Here is a 21,812-nt window from a genome sequence, read left to right on the forward strand (position 1 = left end):
CTAAAACTGGACTCACAGGAGAGGTTCAAATCATAGAAAGTGAGAGTCTCAGTCCTCTTGTACTTAAGTCGGCATTGTGCCTTTTGTATTAAATTCGGATGCAATTTCTGTGTTTCATCGTCAATAAGAAGGTCCAAGGTATACAGTAAACCTGAAGTGAAGCATCGGAATCTAAAACTGGACTCACAGGAGAGGTTCAAATCATAGTAAGTTAGAGTGTCAGTCCTCTTGTACTTAAGTCGGCATTGTGCCTTTTGAATTTAATTCCGATGCAATTTCTGTGTTTCATCGTCAATAAGAAGGTCCAAGGTATACAGTAAACCTGAAGTGAAGCATCGGAATCTAAAACTGGACTCACAGGAGAGGTTCAAATCATAGAAAGTGAGAGTCTCAGTCCTCTTGTACTTAAGTCGGCATTGTGCCTTTTGTATTAAATTCGGATGCAATTTCTGTGATTCATCGTCAATAAGAACGTCCAAGGGATTCAGTAAACCTGAAGTGAAGCATCGGAATCTAAAACTAGACTCACGGGAGGGGTTCTAATCATAGAAAGTTAAAGTGTCAGTCCTCTTGTACTTAAATCGGCTTTATGCCTTTTGTATTAAATTCGAATGCAATTACTGTGTTTCATCGTCAATAAGAAGGTCCTAGGGATACAGTAAACCTGAAGTGAAGCATCGGAATCTAAAACTGGACTCACTGGAGAGGTTCAAATCATAGAAAGTAAGAGTAACAGTCCTCCTGTACTTAAGTCGGCATTGTGCCTTTTGTATTAAAGTCGGATGCAATTTCTGTGTTTCATCGTCAATAAGAAGGTCCAAGGGATACAGTAAACCCCAAGTTAAGCATCGGATTCAAAAACTGGACTCACAGGAGAGGTTCAAATCATGGAAAGTGAGAGTGTCAGTCCTGTTGTACTTAATTCGGCATTGTGCCTTTTGTATTAAATTCGGATGCAATTTCTGTGATTCATCGTCAATAAGAAGTTCCGAGGTATAAAGTAAACCTGAAGTGAAGCATCGGAATCTGAAACTGGACTCACAGGAGAGGTTCAAATCATAGAAAATTAGAGTGTCAGTCCTCTTGTACTTAAGTCGGCTTTGTGCCTTTTGTATTATATTCGGATGCAATTACTGTGTTTCATCGCCAATAAGAAGGTCCTAGGGATACAGTAAACCTGAAGTGAAGCATCGGAATCTAAAACTGGACTCAAAGGAGAGGTTCAAATCATAGAAAGTGAGAGTGACAGTCCTCCTGTACTTAAGTCGGCATTGTGCCTTTTGTATTAAATTCGGTTGCAATTTCTGTGTTTCATCGTCAATAAGAAGGTCCAAGGGATAAAGTGACCCTGAAGTGAGGCATCGGAATCTAAAACTGGACTCACAGGAGAGGTTCAAATCATAGTAAGTTAGAGTGTCAGTCCTCTTGTACTTAAGTCGGCATTGTGCCTTTTGTATTAAATTCGGATGCAATTTCTGTGATTCATCGTCAATAAGAAGGTGCAAGCGATACAGTAAACCTGAAGTGAAGCATCGGAATCTAAAACTGGACTCACTGGAGAGTTTCAAATCATAGAAAGTGAGAGTCTCAGTCCTCTTGTACTTAAGTCGGCATTGTGCCTTTTGTATTAAATTCGGATGCAATTTCTGTGTTTCATCGTCAATAAGAAGATCCAAGGGATACAGTAAACCTGAAGTGAAACATCGGACTCTTAAACTGGACTCACAGGAGAGGTTCAAATCATAGAAAATTAGAGTGTCAGTCCTCTTGTACTTAAGTCGGCATTGTGCCTTTTGTATTAATTTCGGATGCAATTTCTGTGATTCATCGTCAATAAAAAGGTGCAAGGGATACAGTAAACCTGAAGTGAAGCATCGGAATCTAAAACTGGACTCACAGGAGAGGTTCTAATCATAGAAAATAGAGTGTCAGTCCTCTTGTACTTAAGTCGGCATTGTGCCTTTTGAATTTAATTCCGATGCAATTTCTGTGCCTCATCGACAATAAGAAGGACCAAGGTACACAGTAAACCTGAAGTGAAGCATCGGAATCTAAAACTGGACTCACAGGAGAGGTTCAAATCATAGTAAGTTAGAGTGTCAGTCCTCTTGTACTTAAGTCGGCATTGTGCCTTTTGTATTAAATTCGGATGCAATTTCTGTGATTCATCGTCAATAAGAAGGTGCAAGCGATACAGTAAACCTGAAGTGAAGCATCGGAATCTAAAACTGGACTCACTGGAGAGTTTCAAATCATAGAAAGTTAGAGTGTCAGTCCTCTTGTACTTAAGTCGGCATTGCGCCTTTTGAATTTAATTCCGATGCAATTTCTGTGCCTCATCGTCAATAAGGAGGACCAAGGTACACAGTAAACCTGAAGTGAAGCATCGGAATCTAAAACTGGACTCACAGGAGAGGTTCAAATCATAGTAAGTTAGAGTGGCAGTCCTCTTGTACTTAAGTCAGCATTGTGCCTTTTCAATTTAATTCCAATGCAATTTCTGTGTTTCATCGTCAATAAGAAGGTCCAAGGTATACAGTAAACCTGAAGTGAAGCATCGGAATCTAAAACTGGACTCACAGGAGAGGTTCAAATCATAGAAAGTGAGAGTCTCAGTCCTCTTGTACTTAAGTCGGCATTGTGCCTTTTGTATTAAATTCGGATGCAATTTCTGTGTTTCATCGTCAATAAGAAGATCCAAGGGATACAGTAAACCTGAAGTGAAACATCGGAATCTTAAACTGGACTCACAGGAGAGGGTCACATCATAGAAAGTGAGAGTGTAAGTCGTCTTGTTCTTAAGTTGGCATTTTGCTTTTGTATTAAATTCGGATGTAATTTCTGTGTTTCATCGTCAATAGGAGGGTCGAAGGTATACAGTAAATCTGAACTGAAGCATAGGAATCTAAATTTGGACTCACAGGAGAGGTTCTAATCATAGAAAGTTATAGTGTCAGTCCTCTTGTACCTAAGTCGGCATTGTGCCTTTGTATTAAATTCGGATGCAATTTCTGTGTTTCATTGTCAATAAGAGGGTCCAAGGTGTAAAGGAAACCTGAAGTGAAGCATCGGAATCTAAAACTCGACTCACAGGAGAGGTTCAAATCATAGAAAGTTAGAGTGTCAGTCCTCTTGTACTTAAGTCGGCATTGTGTTTTTGTACTAAATTCGGATGCGATTTCTTTGTTTCATCGTCAATAAGAAGGTACAAGGGCTTCAGTAAACCTGAAGTGAAGCATCGGAATCTAAAGTGGACCCACAGAAGAGGTCAAATCATAGAAAGTGAGAGTGTCAGTCCTCATGTACTTAAGTCGGCATTGTGCCTTTTGAATTTAATTCCGATGCAATTTATGTGTTTCATCGTCAATGAGAAGTCCCGAGGTATAAAGTAAACCTGAAGTGAAGCATCGGAATCTAAAACAGGACTCACAGGAGAGGTTCACATCATAGAAAGTAAGAGTGACAGTCCTCCTGTACTTAAGTCGGCATTGTGCCTTTTGTATTAAAGTCGGATGCAATTTCTGTGTTTCATCGTCAACAAGAAGGTCCAAGGGATACAGTAAACCTGAAGTTAAGCATCGGATTCAAAAACTGGACTCACAGGAGAGGTTCAAATCATGGAAAGTGAGAGTGTCAGTCCTCTTGTACTTAAGTCGGCATTGTGCCTTTTGTATTAAATTCGGATGCAATTTCTGTGATTCATCGTCAATAAGAAGGTGCAAGGGATACAGTAAACCTGAAGTGAAGCATCGGAATCTAAAACTGGACTCACAGGAGAGGTTCAAAACATAGTAAGTTAGAGTGTCAGTCCTCTTGTACTTAAGTCGGCATTGTGCCTTTTGAATTTAATTCCGATGCAATTTCTGTGCCTCATCGTCAATAAGAAGGACCAAGGTACACAGTATACCTGAAGTGAAGCATCGGAATCTAAAACTGGACTCACAGGAGAGGTTCAAATCATAGTAAGTTAGAGTGTCAGTCCTCTTGTACTTAAGTCGTCATTGTGCCTTTTGTATTAAATTCGGATGCAATTTCTGTGATTCATCGTCAATTAGAAGGTGCAAGCGATACAGTAAACCTGAAGTGAAGCATCCGAATCTAAAACTGGACTCACTGGAGAGGTTCAAATCATAGAAAGTTAGAGTGTCAGTCCTCTTGTACTTATGTCGGCATTGTGCCTTTTGAATTTAATTCCGATGCAATTTCTGTGCCTCATCGTCAATAAGAAGGACCAGGGTACACAGTAAACCTGAAGTGAAGCATCGGAATCTAAAACTGGACTCACAGGAGAGGTTCAAATCATAGTAAGTTAGAGTGTCAGTCCTCTTGTACTTAAGTCAGCATTGTGCCTTTTCAATTTAATTCCGATGCAATTTCTGTGTTTCATCGTCAATAAGAAGGTCCAAGGTATACAGTAAACCTGAAGTGAAGCATCGGAATCTAAAACTGGACTCACAGGAGAGGTTCAAATCATAGAAAGTGAGAGTCTCAGTCCTCTTGTACTTACGTCGGCATTGTGCCTTTTGTATTAAATTCGGATGCAATTTCTGTGTTTCATCGTCAATAGGAAGATCCAAGGGATACAGTAACCCTGAAGTGAAACATCGGAATCTTAAACTGGACTCACAGGAGAGGTTCACATCATAGAAAGTGAGAGTGTAAGTCGTCTTGTTCTTAAGTTGGCATTTTGCCTTTTGTATTAAATTCGGATGTAATTTCTGTGTTTCATTGTCAATAAGAGGGTCCAAGGTGTAAAGGAAACCTGAAGTGAAGCATCGGAATCTAAAACTCGTATCACAGGAGAGGTTCAAATCATAGAAAGTTAGAGTGACAGTCCTCTTGTACTTAAGTCGGCATTGTGCCTTTTGAATTTAATTCCGATGCAATTTCTGTGTTTCATCGTCAATAAGAAGTTCCGAGGTATACAGTATACCTGAAGTGAAGCATCGGAATCTAAAGCTGGACTCACAGGAGAGGTTCAAATCATAGAAAGTTAGAGTGTCTGTCCTCTTGTACTTAAGGCGGCATTGTGCCTTTTGTATTAAATTTATAAGCAATTTCTGTGTTTCATTGTCAATAAGAAGGTCCAAGGGATACAGTGGCCCAGAAGTGAAGCATCAGAAACTAAAACTGGACTCACAGGAGAGGTTCAAATCATAGAAAATTAGAGAGTCAGTCCTCTTGTACTTAAGTCCGCTTTATGCCTTTTGTATTATATTCGGATGCAATTACTGTGTTTCATCGTCAATAAGAAGGTCCTAGGGATACAGTAAACCTGAAGTGAAGCGTCGGAATCTAAGACTGGACTCACAGGAGAGGTTCAAATCATAGAAAATTAGAGAGTCAGTCCTCTTGTACTTAAGTCCGCTTTATGCCTTTTGTATTATATTCGGATGCAATTACTGTGTTTCATCGTCAATAAGAAGGTCCTAGGGATACAGTAAACCTGAAGTGAAGCATCGGAATCTAAAACTGGACTCACAGGAGAGGTTCAAATCATAGAAAGTGAGAGAGACAGTCCTCCTGTTCTAAAGTCGGCATTGTGCCTTTTATATTAAATTCGGATGCAATTTCTGTGTTTTATCGTCAATAAGAAGGTCCAAGGGATACAGTGACCCTGAAGTGAAGCATCGGAATCTAAAACTGGAGTCACAGGAGAGGTTCAAATCATAGAAAGTGAGAGTGTCAGTCCTCTTGTACTTAAGTCGTCATTGTGCATTTTGTATTAAATTCGGATGCAATTTCTGTGATTCATCGTCAATAAGAAGGTCCAAGGGATACAGTAACCCTGAAGTGAAGCGTCGGAATCTAAAACTGGACTCACAGGAGAGGTTCAAATAATAGAAAGTGAGAGTGTCAGTCCTCTTGTACTTAAGTTGGCATTGTGTTTTTTGTATTAAATTCGGCTGCAATTTCTGTGATTCATCGTCAAAAAGAAGGTCCAAGGGATACAGTAAAAATGAAGTGAAGCATCTGATACTAAAACTGGATTCACAGGAGAGGTTCAAATCATAGAAACTTAGAGTGTCAGTCCTCTTGTACTTAAGTCGGAATTGTGCCTTTTGAATTTAATTCCGATGCAATATCTGTGTTTCATCGTCAATAAGAAGTTTCGAGGTATAAAGTAAACCTGATGTGAAGCGTCGGAATCTAAAACTGGACTCACAGGAGAGGTTCAAATCATAGAAAATTAGAGTGTCAGTCCTCTTGTACTTAAGTCGGCATTGTGCCTTTTGTATTAAATTCGGTTGCAATTTCTGTGATTCATCGTCAATAAGTAGGTCGAAGGGATACAGTAAACCTGAAGTGAAGCATCGGAATCGAACACTGGACCCACAGGAGAGGTTCTAATCATAGAAAGTTAGAGTGTCAGTCCTCTTGTACTTAAGTCGGCATTGTGCCTTTTGTATTAAATTCGGCTGCAATTTCTGTGATTCATCGTCAAAAAGAAGGTCCAAGAAATACAGTAAACGTGAAGTGAAGCATCTGATTCTAAAGCTGGATTCACAGAAGAGGTTCAAACCATAGAAAGTTAGAGTGTCAGTCCGCTTGTACTTAAGTCGGCATTGTGCCTTTTGAATTTAATTCCGATGCAATTTCTGTGTTTCATCGTCAATAAGAAGTTCCGAGGTATAAAGTAAACCTGAAGTGTAGCATCGGAATCTGAAACTGGACTCACAGGAGAGGTTCAAATCATAGAAAATTAGAGTGTCAGTCCTCTTGTACTTAAGTCGGCTTTGTGCCTTTTGTATTATATTCGGATGCAATTACTGTGTTCCATCGCCAATAAGAAGGTCCTACGGATACAGTAAACCTGAAGTGAAGCATCGGAATCTAAAACTGGACTCAAAGGAGAGTTTCAAATCATAGAAAGTGAGAGTGACAGTCCTCCTGTACTTAAGTCGGCATTGTGCCTTTTGTATTAAATTCGGATGCAATTTCTGTGTTTCATCGTCAATAAGAAGGTCCAAGGGATAAAGTGACCCTGAAGTGAGGCATCGGAATCTAAAACTGGACTCACAGGAGAGGTTCAAATCATAGAAAGTGAGAGTGTCAGTCCTCTTGTACTTAAGTCGGCATTGTGCCTTTTGTATTAAATTCGGATGCAATTTCTGTGATTCATCGTCAATAAGAAGGTGCAAGGGATACAGTAAACCTGAAGTGAAGCATCGGAATCTAAAACTGGACTCACAGGAGAGGTTCAAATCATAGAAAATAGAGTGTCAGTCCTCTTGTACTTAAGTCGGCATGGTGCCTTTTGAATTTATTTCCGATGCAATGTTTGTGCCTCATCGTCAATAAGAACGTCCAAGGTACACAGTAAACCTGAAGTAAAGCATCGGAATCTGAAACTGGACTCACAGGAGAGGTTCAAATCATAGAAAGTTAGAGTGTCTGTCCTCTTGTACTTAAGGCGGCATTGTGCCTTTTGTATTAAATTCCGAAGCAATTTCTGTGTTTCACTGTCAATAAGAAGGTCCAAGGGATACAGTGACCCTGAAGTGAAGCATCGGAATCTAAAACTGGACTCACAGGAGAGCTTCAAATCATAGAAAGTTAGAGTGTCAGTCCTCTTGTACTTGAGTCGGCATTGTGCTTTTTGAATTTAATTCCGATTCAATTTCTGTGCCTCATCGTCAATAAGAACGTCCAAGGTACACAGTAAACCTGAAGTGAAGCATCGGAATCTAAAACTGGACTCACAGAAGAGGTTCAAATCATAGAAAGTGAGAGTGTCAGTCCTCTTGTACTTAAGTCGGCATTGTGCCTTTTGAATTTAATTCCGATGCAATTTCTGTGTTTCATCGTGAATAAGAAGTTCCGAGGTGTACAGTAAACCTGAGGTGAAGCATCGGAATCTAAAACTGGACTCACAGGAGAGTTTGAAATCATAGAAAGTTAGAGTGTCAGTCCTCTTGTACTTAAGTCGGCATTGTGCCTTTTGAATTTAATTCCGATGCAATTTCTGTGTTTCATCGTCAATAAGAAGTTCCGAGGTATAAAGTAAACCTGATGTGAAGCATCGGAATCTAAAACTGGACTCACAGGAGAGGTTCAAATCATAGAAAATTCAAGTGTCAGTCCTCTTGTACTTAAGTCGGCATTGTGCCTTTTGTATTAAATTCGGATGCAATTTCTGTGTTTCATTGTCAATAAGAAGGTCCTAGGGATACAGTAAACCTGAAGTGAAGCATCGGAATCTTAAACTGCACTCACAGGAGAGGTTCAAATCATAGATAGTGAGAGTGACAGTCCACCTGTACTTAAGTCTGCATTGTGCCTTTTATATTATATTCAGATGCAATTTCTGTGTTTCATCGTCAATAAGAAAGTCCAAGGGATACAGTAAACCTGAAGTTAAGCATCGGAATCTAGAACTTGACTCACAGGAGAGGTTCAAATCATAGGAAGTGAGAGTGTCAGTCGTCTTGTACTTAAGTCGGCATTGTGCCTTTTGTATTAAATTCGGCTGCAGTTTCTGTGATTCATCGTCAAAAAGTAGGTCCAAGGGGTACAGTAACCCTGAAGTGACCCGTCGGAATCTAAAACTGGACTCACAGGAGAGGTTCAAATCGTAGAAAGTGAGAGTGTCAGTCATCTTGTACTTAAGTCGGCATTGTGCCTATTGTATTAAATTCGGATGCTATTTTCGTGTTTCATCGTCAATAGGAAGGTCGAAGGTATACAGCAAACCGGAAATGAAGCATCGGAATCTAAAACTGGACTCACAGGAGTGGTTCATATCATACAAAGTTTAAGTGTCAGTCCACCTGTACTTAAGTCTGCATTGTGCCTTTTATATTATATTCAGATGCAATTTCTGTGTTTCATCGTCAATAAGAAGGTCCAAGGTATACAGTAAACCTGAAGTGAAGCATCGGAATCAAAAACTGGACTCACAGGAGAGGTTCAAATCAAAGATAGTGAGAGTGTCAGTCCTCTTGTACTTAAGTCGGCATAGTGCCTATTGTATAAAATTCCGATGCAATTTCCTTGTTTGTTCGTCAATAAGATGGTACAAGGGATACAGTAAACCTGAAGTGAAGCATCGGAATCTAAAACTGGACTCACAGGAGAGGTTCAAAACATAGAATGTGAGAGTGTCAGTCCTCTTTTACTTAAGTCGGCTTTGTGCCTTTTTTATTAAATTCGGATGCAATTTCTGTGTTTCATCGTCAATAAGAAGGTCCAAGGGATATAGTAAACCTGAAGTGAAGCATCGGAATCTAAAACTGGACTCACAGGAGAGGTTTAAATCACAGAAAGTTAGAGTGTCAGTCCTCTTGTACTTAAGTCGGCATTGCACCTTTTGTATTAAATTGGGATGCAATTTCTGTGTTTCATCGTCAATTAGAAGGTCCAAGGGATACAGTAAACCTGAAGTGTAGCATCGGAATCTAAAACTGGACTCACAGGAGAGGTTCAAATCATAGAAAGTTAGAGTGTCTGTACTCTCTACTTAAGTCGGCATTGTGCCTTTTGTATTTAATTCAGATGCAATTTCTGTGTTTCATCGTCAATAAGAAGGTCCAAGGGATACAGTAAACCTGAAGTGAAGCATTGGAATCAAAAACTGGACTCACAGGAGAGGTTCAAATCATAGAAAGTGAGAGTGTCAGTCCTCTTGTACTTAAGTCGGCATTGTGCCTTTTGAATTTAATTCCGATGCAATTTCTGTGTTTCATCGTGAATAAGAAGTTCCGAGGTGTACAGTAAACCTGAGGTGAAGCATCGGAATCTAAAACTGGACTCACAGGAGAGTTTGAAATCATAGAAAGTTAGAGTGTCAGTCCTCTTGTACTGCAGTCGGCATTGTGCCTTTTGAATTTAATTCCGATGCAATTTCTGTGTTTCATCGTCAATAAGAAGTTCCGAGGTATAAAGTAAACCTGATGTGAAGCATCGGAATCTAAAACTGGACTCACAGGAGAGGTTCAAATCATAGAAAATTAGAGTGTCAGTCCTCTTGTACTTAAGTCGGCTTTGTGCCTTTTGTATTAAATTGGGATGCAATTTCTGTGTTTCATCGTCAATTAGAAGGTCCAAGGGATACAGTAAACCTGAAGTGTAGCATCGGAATCTAAAACTGGACTCACAGGAGAGGTTCAAATCATAGAAAGTTAGAGTGTCTGTCCTCTCTACTTAATTCGGCATTGTGCCTTTTGTATTTAATTCGGATGCAATTTCTGTGTTTCATCGTCAATAAGAAGGTCCAAGGGATACAGTGGCCCTGAAGTGAAGCATCGGAATCTAAATCTGGACTCACAGGAGAGGTTCAAATCATAGAAAGTGAGAGTGTCAGTCCTCTTGTACTTAAGTCGGCATTGTGCCTTTTGTATTAAATTCGGCTGCAATTTCTGTGATTCATCGTCAAAAAGAAGGTCCAAGGTATACAGTAAACGTGAAGTGAAGCATCTGATTCTAAAGCTGGATTCACAGAAGAGGTTCAAACCGTAGAAAGTTAGAGTGTCAGTCCGCTTGTACTTAAGTCGGCATTGTGCCTTTTGAATTTAATTCCGATGCAATTTCTGTGTTTCATCGTCAATAAGAAGTTCCGAGGTATAAAGTAAACCTGAAGTGTAGCATCGGAATCTGAAACTGGACTCACAGGAGAGGTTCAAATCATAGAAAATTAGAGTGTCAGTCCTCTTGTACTTAAGTCGGCTTTGTGCCTTTTGTATTATATTCGGATGCAATTACTGTGTTTCATCGCCAATAAGAAGGTCCTAGGGATACAGTAAACCTGAAGTGAAGCATCGGAATCTAAAACTGGACTCAAAGGAGAGTTTCAAATCATAGAAAGTGAGAGTGACAGTCCTCCTGTACTTAAGTCGGCATTGTGCCTTTTGTATTAAATTCGGATGCAATTTCTGTGTTTCATCGTCAATAAGAAGGTCCAAGGGATAAAGTGACCCTGAAGTGAGGCATCGGAATCTAAAACTGGACTCACAGGAGAGGTTCAAATCATAGAAAGTGAGAGTGTCAGTCCTCTTGTACTTAAGTCGGCATTGTGCCTTTTCTATTAAATTCGGATGCAATTTCTGTGATTCATCGTCAATAAGAAGGTGCAAGGGATACAGTAAACCTGAAGTGAAGCATCGGAATCTAAAACTGGACTCACAGGAGAGGTTCTAATCATAGAAAATAGAGTGCCAGTCCTCTTGTACTTAAGTCGGCATGGTGCCTTTTGAATTTATTTCCGATGCAATGTTTGTGCCTCATCGTCAATAAGAACGTCCATGGTACACAGTAAACCTGAAGTAAAGCATCGGAATCTGAAACTGGACTCACAGGAGAGGTTCAAATCATAGAAAGTTAGAGTGTCTGTCCTCTTGTACTTAAGGCGGCATTGTGCCTTTTGTATTAAATTCCGAAGCAATTTCTGTGTTTCACTGTCAATAAGAAGGTCCAAGGGATACAGTGACCCCGAAGTGAAGCATCGGAATCTAAAACTGGACTCACAGGAGAGCTTCAAATCATAGAAAGTTAGAGTGTCAGTCCTCTTGTACTTGAGTCGGCATTGTGCTTTTTGAATTTAATTCCGATGCAATTTCTGTGCCTCATCGTCAATAAGAACGTCCAAGGTACACAGTAAACCTGAAGTGAAGCATCGGAATCTAAAACTGGACTCACAGAAGAGGTTCAAATCATAGAAAGTGAGAGTGTCAATCCTCTTGTACTTACGTCGGCATTGTGCCTTTTGAATTTAATTCCGATGCAATTTCTGTGTTTCATCGTGAATAAGAAGTTCCGAGGTGTACAGTAAACCTGAGGTGAAAAATCGGAATCTAAAACTGGACTCACAGGAGAGTTTGAAATCATAGAAAGTTAGAGTGTCAGTCCTCTTGTACTTAAGTCGGCATTGTGCCTTTTGAATTTAATTCCGATGCAATTTCTGTGTTTCATCGTCAATAAGAAGTTCCGAGGTATAAAGTAAACCTGATGTGAAGCATCGGAATCTAAAACTGGACTCACAGGAGAGGTTCAAATCATAGAAAATTAGAGTGTCAGACCTCTTGTACTTAAGTCGGCATTGTGCCTTTTGTATTAAATTCGGATGCAATTACTGTGTTTCATTGTCAATAAGAAGGTCCTAGGGATACAGTAAACCTGAAGTGAAGCATCGGAATCTTAAACTGCTCTCACAGGAGAGGTTCAAATCATAGATAGTGATAGTGACAGTCCACCTGTACTTAAGTCTGCATTGTGCCTTTTATATTATATTCAGATGCAATTTCTGTGTTTCATCGTCAATAAGAAAGTCCAAGGGATACAGTAAACCTGAAGTTAAGCTTCGGAATCTAGAACTTGACTCACAGGAGAGGTTCAAATCATAGAAAGTGAGAGTGTCAGTCGTCTTGTACTTAAGTTGGCATTGTGCCTTTTGTATTAAATTCGGCTGCAGTTTCTGTGATTCATCGTCAAAAAGTAGGTCCAAGGGATACAGTAACCCTGAAGTGACGCGTCGGAATCTAAAACTGGACTCACAGGAGAGGTTCAAATCGTAGAAAGTGAGAGTGTCAGTCCTCTTGTACTTAAGTCGGCATTGTGCCTTTTGAATTTAATTCCGATGCAATTTATGTGTTTCATCGTCAATGAGAAGTCCCGAGGTATAAAGTAAACCTGAAGTGAAGCATCGGAATCTAAAACAGGACTCACAGGAGAGGTTCACATCATAGAAAGTAAGAGTGACAGTCCTCTTGTACTTAAGTCGTCATTGTGCCTTTTGTATTAAATTCGGATGCAATTTCTGTGATTCATCGTCAATTAGAAGGTGCAAGCGATACAGTAAACCTGAAGTGAAGCATCCGAATCTAAAACTGGACTCACTGGAGAGGTTCAAATCATAGAAAGTTAGAGTGTCAGTCCTCTTGTACTTATGTCGGCATTGTGCCTTTTGAATTTAATTCCGATGCAATTTCTGTGCCTCATCGTCAATAAGAAGGACCAGGGTACACAGTAAACCTGAAGTGAAGCATCGGAATCTAAAACTGGACTCACAGGAGAGGTTCAAATCATATTAAGTTAGAGTGTCAGTCCTCTTGTACTTAAGTCAGCATTGTGCCTTTTCAATTTAATTCCGATGCAATTTCTGTGTTTCATCGTCAATAAGAAGGTCCAAGGTATACAGTAAACCTGAAGTGAAGCATCGGAATCTAAAACTGGACTCACAGGAGAGGTTCAAATCATAGAAAGTGAGAGTCTCAGTCCTCTTGTACTTACGTCGGCATTGTGCCTTTTGTATTAAATTCGGATGCAATTTCTGTGTTTCATCGTCAATAGGAAGATCCAAGGGATACAGTAACCCTGAAGTGAAACATCGGAATCTTAAACTGGACTCACAGGAGAGGTTCACATCATAGAAAGTGAGAGTGTAAGTCGTCTTGTTCTTAAGTTGGCATTTTGCCTTTTGTATTAAATTCGGATGTAATTTCTGTGTTTCATTGTCAATAAGAGGGTTCAAGGTGTAAAGGAAACCTGAAGTGAAGCATCGGAATCTAAAACTCGTATCACAGGAGAGGTTCAAATCATAGAAAGTTAGAGTGACAGTCCTCTTGTACTTAAGTCGGCATTGTGCCTTTTGAATTTAATTCCGATGCAATTTCTGTGTTTCATCGTCAATAAGAAGTTCCGAGGTATACAGTATACCTGAAGTGAAGCATCGGAATCTAAAGCTGGACTCACAGGAGAGGTTCAAATCATAGAAAGTTAGAGTGTCTGTCCTCTTGTACTTAAGGCGGCATTGTGCCTTTTGTATTAAATTTATAAGCAATTTCTGTGTTTCATTGTCAATAAGAAGGTCCAAGGGATACAGTGGCCCAGAAGTGAAGCATCAGAAACTAAAACTGGACTCACAGGAGAGGTTCAAATCATAGAAAATTAGAGAGTCAGTCCTCTTGTACTTAAGTCCGCTTTATGCCTTTTGTATTATATTCGGATGCAATTACTGTGTTTCATCGTCAATAAGAAGGTCTTAGGGATACAGTAAACCTGAAGTGAAGCGTCGGAATCTAAGACTGGACTCACAGGAGAGGTTCAAATCATAGAAAATTAGAGAGTCAGTCCTCTTGTACTTAAGTCCGCTTTATGCCTTTTGTATTATATTCGGATGCAATTACTGTGTTTCATCGTCAATAAGAAGGTCCTAGGGATACAGTAAACCTGAAGTGAAGCATCGGAATCTAAAACTGGACTCACAGGAGAGGTTCAAATCATAGAAAGTGAGAGAGACAGTCCTCCTGTTCTAAAGTCGGCATTGTGCCTTTTATATTAAATTCGGATGCAATTTCTGTGTTTTATCGTCAATAAGAAGGTCCAAGGGATACAGTGACCCTGAAGTGAAGCATCGGAATCTAAAACTGGACTCACAGGAGAGGTTCAAATCATAGAAAGTGAGAGTGTCAGTCCTCTTGTACTTAAGTCGTCATTGTGCATTTTGTATTAAATTCGGATGCAATTTCTGTGATTCATCGTCAATAAGAAGGTCCAAGGGATACAGTAAACCTGATGTGAAGCATCGGAATCTAAAACTGGACTCACAGGAGAGGTTCTAATCATAGAAAATAGAGTGTCAGTCCTCTTGTACTTAAGTCGGCTTTGTGCCTGTTGTATTAAATTCGGATGCAATTTCTGTGTTTCATCGTCAATAAGAAGGTCCAAGGGATACAGTAAACCTGAAGTGAAGCATCGGAATCTAAAACTGGACTCACAGGAGAGGTTCAAAGTATAGAAAGTTAGAGTGTCAGTCCTCTTGTACTTAAGTCGGCATTGTGCCTTTTGAATTTATTTCCTATGCAATTTCTGTGCCTCATCGTCAATAAGAACGTCCAAGGTACACAGTAAACCTGAAGTGAAGCATGGGAATCTAAAACTGGACTCACAGAAGAGGTTCAAATCATAGAAATGGAAATTGTCAGTCCTCTTGTACTTAGGTCGGCATTGTGCCTTTTGAATTTAATTCCGATGCAATTTCTTTGTTTCATCGTGAATAAGAAGATCCGAGGTGTACAGTAAACCTGAAGTGAAGCATCGGAATCCAAAACTGGACTCACAGGAGAGGTACAAATCATATAAAGTTAGAGTGTCTGTCCTCTTGTGTTTAAGGCGGCATTGTGCCTTTTGTATTAAATTCGGAAGCAATTTCTGTGTTTCATTGTCAATAAGAAGGTCCAAGGGATACAGTAACCCTGAAGTGAAGCGTCGGAATCTAAAACTGGACTCACAGGAGAGGTTCAAATAATAGAAAGTGAGAGTGTCAGTCCTCTTGTACTTAAGTTGGCATTGTGTTTTTTGTATTAAATTCGGCTGCAATTTCTGTGATTCATCGTCAAAAAGAAGGTCCAAGGGATACAGTAAAAATGAAGTGAAGCATCTGATACTAAAACTGGATTCACAGGAGAGGTTCAAATCATAGAAACTTAGAGTGTCAGTCCTCTTGTACTTAAGTCGGAATTGTGCCTTTTGAATTTAATTCCGATGCAATATCTGTGTTTCATCGTCAATAAGAAGTTTCGAGGTATAAAGTAAACCTGATGTGAAGCGTCGGAATCTAAAACTGGACTCACAGGAGAGGTTCAAATCATAGAAAATTAGAGTGTCAGTCCTCTTGTACTTAAGTCGGCATTGTGCCTTTTGTATTAAATTCGGTTGCAATTTCTGTGATTCATCGTCAATAAGTAGGTCGAAGGGATACAGTAAACCTGAAGTGAAGCATCGGAATCGAACACTGGACCCACAGGAGAGGTTCTAATCATAGAAAGTTAGAGTGTCAGTCCTCTTGTACTTAAGTCGGCATTGTGCCTTTTGAATTTAATTCCGATGCAATTTCTGTGTTTCATCGTCAATAAGAAGTTCCGAGGTATACAGTATACCTGAAGTGAAGCATCGGAATCTAAAGCTGGACTCACAGGAGAGGTTCAAATCATAGAAAGTGAGAGTGTCAGTCCTCTTGTACTTAAGTCGGCATTGTGCCTTTTGTATTAAATTCGGCTGCAATTTCTGTGATTCATCGTCAAAAAGAAGGTCCAAGAAATACAGTAAACGTGAAGTGAAGCATCTGATTCTAAAGCTGGATTCACAGAAGAGGTTCAAACCATAGAAAGTTAGAGTGTCAGTCCGCTTGTACTTAAGTCGGCATTGTGCCTTTTGAATTTAATTCCGATGCAATTTCTGTGTTTCATCGTCAATAAGAAGTTCCGAGGTATAAAGTAAACCTGAAGTGTAGCATCGGAATCTGAAACTGGACTCACAGGAGAGGTTCAAATCATAGAAAATTAGAGTGTCAGTCCTCTTGTACTTAAGTCGGCTTTGTGCCTTTTGTATTATATTCGGATGCAATTACTGTGTTCCATCGCCAATAAGAAGGTCCTACGGATACAGTAAACCTGAAGTGAAGCATCGGAATCTAAAACTGGACTCAAAGGAGAGTTTCAAATCATAGAAAGTGAGAGTGACAGTCCTCCTGTACTTAAGTCGGCATTGTGCCTTTTGTATTAAATTCGGATGCAATTTCTGTGTTTCATCGTCAATAAGAAGGTCCAAGGGATAAAGTGACCCTGAAGTGAGGCATCGGAATCTAAAACTGGACTCACAGGAGAGGTTCAAATCATAGAAAGTGAGAGTGTCAGTCCTCTTGTACTTAAGTCGGCATTGTGCCTTTTGTATTAAATTCGGATGCAATTTCTGTGATTCATCGTCAATAAGAAGGTGCAAGGGATACAGTAAACCTGAAGTGAAGCATCGGAATCTAAAACTGGACTCACAGGAGAGGTTCTAATCATAGAAAATAGAGTGTCAGTCCTCTTGTACTTAAGTCGGCATGGTGCCTTTTGAATTTATTTCCGATGCAATGTTTGTGCCTCATCGTCAATAAGAACGTCCAAGGTACACAGTAAACCTGAAGTAAAGCATCGGAATCTGAAACTGGACTCACAGGAGAGGTTCAAATCATAGAAAGTTAGAGTGTCTGTCCTCTTGTACTTAAGGCGGCATTGTGCCTTTTGTATTAAATTCCGAAGCAATTTCTGTGTTTCACTGTCAATAAGAAGGTCCAAGGGATACAGTGACCCTGAAGTGAAGCATCGGAATCTAAAACTGGACTCACAGGAGAGCTTCAAATCATAGAAAGTTAGAGTGTCAGTCCTCTTGTACTTGAGTCGGCATTGTGCTTTTTGAATTTAATTCCGATTCAATTTCTGTGCCTCATCGTCAATAAGAACGTCCAAGGTACACAGTAAACCTGAAGTGAAGCATCGGAATCTAAAACTGGACTCACAGAAGAGGTTCAAATCATAGAAAGTGAGAGTGTCAGTCCTCTTGTACTTAAGTCGGCATTGTGCCTTTTGAATTTAATTCCGATGCAATTTCTGTGTTTCATCGTGAATAAGAAGTTCCGAGGTGTACAGTAAACCTGAGGTGAAGCATCGGAATCTAAAACTGGACTCACAGGAGAGTTTGAAATCATAGAAAGTTAGAGTGTCAGTCCTCTTGTACTTAAGTCGGCATTGTGCCTTTTGAATTTAATTCCGATGCAATTTCTGTGTTTCATCGTCAATAAGAAGTTCCGAGGTATAAAGTAAACCTGATGTGAAGCATCGGAATCTAAAACTGGACTCACAGGAGAGGTTCAAATCATAGAAAATTCAAGTGTCAGTCCTCTTGTACTTAAGTCGGCATTGTGCCTTTTGTATTAAATTCGGATGCAATTTCTGTGTTTCATTGTCAATAAGAAGGTCCTAGGGATACAGTAAACCTGAAGTGAAGCATCGGAATCTTAAACTGCACTCACAGGAGAGGTTCAAATCATAGATAGTGAGAGTGACAGTCCACCTGTACTTAAGTCTGCATTGTGCCTTTTATATTATATTCAGATGCAATTTCTGTGTTTCATCGTCAATAAGAAAGTCCAAGGGATACAGTAAACCTGAAGTTAAGCATCGGAATCTAGAACTTGACTCACAGGAGAGGTTCAAATCATAGGAAGTGAGAGTGTCAGTCGTCTTGTACTTAAGTCGGCATTGTGCCTTTTGTATTAAATTCGGCTGCAGTTTCTGTGATTCATCGTCAAAAAGTAGGTCCAAGGGATACAGTAACCCTGAAGTGACGCGTCGGAATCTAAAACTGGACTCACAGGAGAGGTTCAAATCGTAGAAAGTGAGAGTGTCAGTCATCTTGTACTTAAGTCGGCATTGTGCCTATTGTATTAAATTCGGATGCTATTTTCGTGTTTCATCGTCAATAGGAAGGTCGAAGGTATACAGCAAACCGGAAATGAAGCATCGGAATCTAAAACTGGACTCACAGGAGTGGTTCATATCATACAAAGTTTAAGTGTCAGTCCACCTGTACTTAAGTCTGCATTGTGCCTTTTATATTATATTCAGATGCAATTTCTGTGTTTCATCGTCAATAAGAAGGTCCAAGGTATACAGTAAACCTGAAGTGAAGCATCGGAATCAAAAACTGGACTCACAGGAGAGGTTCAAATCAAAGATAGTGAGAGTGTCAGTCCTCTTGTACTTAAGTCGGCATAGTGCCTATTGTATAAAATTCCGATGCAATTTCCTTGTTTGTTCGTCAATAAGATGGTACAAGGGATACAGTAAACCTGAAGTGAAGCATCGGAATCTAAAACTGGACTCACAGGAGAGGTTCAAAACATAGAATGTGAGAGTGTCAGTCCTCTTGTACTTAAGTCGGCTTTGTGCCTTTTTTATTATATTCGGATGCAATTTCTGTGTTTCATCGTCAATAAGAAGGTCCAAGGGATATAGTAAACCTGAAGTGAAGCATCGGAATCTAAAACTGGACTCACAGGAGAGGTTTAAATCACAGAAAGTTAGAGTGTCAGTCCTCTTGTACTTAAGTCGGCATTGCACCTTTTGTATTAAATTGGGATGCAATTTCTGTATTTCATCGTCAATTAGAAGGTCCAAGGGATACAGTAAACCTGAAGTGTAGCATCGGAATCTAAAACTGGACTCACAGGAGAGGTTCAAATCATAGAAAGTTAGAGTGTCTGTACTCTCTACTTAAGTCGGCATTGTGCCTTTTGTATTTAATTCGGATGCAATTTCTGTGTTTCATCGTCAATAAGAAGGTCCAAGGGATACAGTAAACCTGAAGTGAAGCATTGGAATCAAAAACTGGACTCACAGGAGAGGTTCAAATCATAGAAAGTGAGAGTGTCAGTCCTCTTGTACTTAAGTCGGCATTGTGCCTTTTGAATTTAATTCCGATGCAATTTCTGTGTTTCATCGTGAATAAGAAGTTCCGAGGTGTACAGTAAACCTGAGGTGAAGCATCGGAATCTAAAACTGGACTCACAGGAGAGTTTGAAATCATAGAAAGTTAGAGTGTCAGTCCTCTTGTACTGAAGTCGGCATTGTGCCTTTTGAATTTAATTCCGATGCAATTTCTGTGTTTCATCGTCAATAAGAAGTTCCGAGGTATAAAGTAAACCTGATGTGAAGCATCGGAATCTAAAACTGGACTCACAGGAGAGGTTCAAATCATAGAAAATTAGAGTGTCAGACCTCTTGTACTTAAGTCGGCTTTGTGCCTTTTGTATTATATTGGGATGCAATTTCTGTGTTTCATCGTCAATTAGAAGGTCCAAGGGATACAGTAAACCTGAAGTGTAGCATCGGAATCTAAAACTGGACTCACAGGAGAGGTTCAAATCATAGAAAGTTAGAGTGTCTGTCCTCTCTACTTAAGTCGGCATTGTGCCTTTTGTATTTAATTCGGATGCAATTTCTGTGTTTCATCGTCAATAAGAAGGTCCAAGGGATACAGTGGCCCTGAAGTGAAGCATCGGAATCTAAATCTGGACTCACAGGAGAGGTTCAAATCATAGAAAGTGAGAGTGTCAGTCCTCTTGTACTTAAGTCGGCATTGTGCCTTTTGTATTAAATTCGGCTGCAATTTCTGTGATTCATCGTCAAAAAGAAGGTCCAAGGTATACAGTAAACGTGAAGTGAAGCATCTGATTCTAAAGCTGGATTCACAGAAGAGGTTCAAACCATAGAAAGTTAGAGTGTCAGTCCGCTTGTACTTAAGTCGGCATTGTGCCTTTTGAATTTAATTCCGATGCAATTTCTGTGTTTCATCGTCAATAAGAAGTTCCGAGGTATAAAGTAAACCTGAAGTGTAGCATCGGAATCTGAAACTGGACTCACAGGAGAGGTTCAAATCATAGAAAATTAGAGTGTCAGTCCTCTTGTACTTAAGTCGGCTTTGTGCCTTTTGTATTATATTCGGATGCAATTACTGTGTTTCATCGCCAATAAGAAGGTCCTAGGGATACAGTAAACCTGAAGTGAAGCATCGGAATCTAAAACTGGACTCAAAGGAGAGTTTCAAATCATAGAAAGTGAGAGTGACAGTCCTCCTGTACTTAAGTCGGCATTGTGCCTTTTGTATTAAATTCGGATGCAATTTCTGTGTTTCATCGTCAATAAGAAGGTCCAAGGGATAAAGTGACCCTGAAGTGAGGCATCGGAATCTAAAACTGGACTCACAGGAGAGGTTCAAATCATAGAAAGTGAGAGTGTCAGTCCTCTTGTACTTAAGTCGGCATTGTGCCTTTTGTATTAAATTCGGATGCAATTTCTGTGATTCATCGTCAATAAGAAGGTGCAAGGGATACAGTAAACCTGAAGTGAAGCATCGGAATCTAAAACTGGACTCACAGGAGAGGTTCTAATCATAGAAAATAGAGTGCCAGTCCTCTTGTACTTAAGTCGGCATGGTGCCTTTTGAATTTATTTCCGATGCAATGTTTGTGCCTCATCGTCAATAAGAACGTCCATGGTACACAGTAAACCTGAAGTAAAGCATCGGAATCTGAAACTGGACTCACAGGAGAGGTTCAAATCATAGAAAGTTAGAGTGTCTGTCCTCTTGTACTTAAGGCGGCATTGTGCCTTTTGTATTAAATTCCGAAGCAATTTCTGTGTTTCACTGTCAATAAGAAGGTCCAAGGGATACAGTGACCCTGAAGTGAAGCATCGGAATCTAAAACTGGACTCACAGGAGAGCTTCAAATCATAGAAAGTTAGAGTGTCAGTCCTCTTGTACTTGAGTCGGCATTGTGCTTTTTGAATTTAATTCCGATGCAATTTCTGTGCCTCATCGTCAATAAGAACGTCCAAGGTACACAGTAAACCTGAAGTGAAGCATCGGAATCTAAAACTGGACTCACAGAAGAGGTTCAAATCATAGAAAGTGAGAGTGTCAGTCCTCTTGTACTTACGTCGGCATTGTGCCTTTTGAATTTAATTCCGATGCAATTTCTGTGTTTCATCGTGAATAAGAAGTTCCGAGGTGTACAGTAAACCTGAGGTGAAAAATCGGAATCTAAAACTGGACTCACAGGAGAGTTTGAAATCATAGAAAGTTAGAGTGTCAGTCCTCTTGTACTTAAGTCGGCATTGTGCCTTTTGAATTTAATTCCGATGCAATTTCTGTGTTTCATCGTCAATAAGAAGTTCCGAGGTATAAAGTAAACCTGATGTGAAGCATCGGAATCTAAAACTGGACTCACAGGAGAGGTTCAAATCATAGAAAATTAGAGTGTCAGTCCTCTTGTACTTAAGTCGGCATTGTGCCTTTTGTATTAAATTCGGATGCAATTTCTGTGTTTCATTGTCAATAAGAAGGTCCTAGGGATACAGTAAACCTGAAGTGAAGCATCGGAATCTTAAACTGCTCTCACAGGAGAGGTTCAAATCATAGATAGTGATAGTGACAGTCCACCTGTACTTAAGTCTGCATTGTGCCTTTTATATTATATTCAGATGCAATTTCTG

Source organism: Schistocerca serialis, chromosome 4 (genome assembly GCF_023864345.2).
Source record: "Schistocerca serialis cubense isolate TAMUIC-IGC-003099 chromosome 4, iqSchSeri2.2, whole genome shotgun sequence".
NCBI lineage: Eukaryota > Metazoa > Arthropoda > Insecta > Orthoptera > Acrididae > Schistocerca > Schistocerca serialis.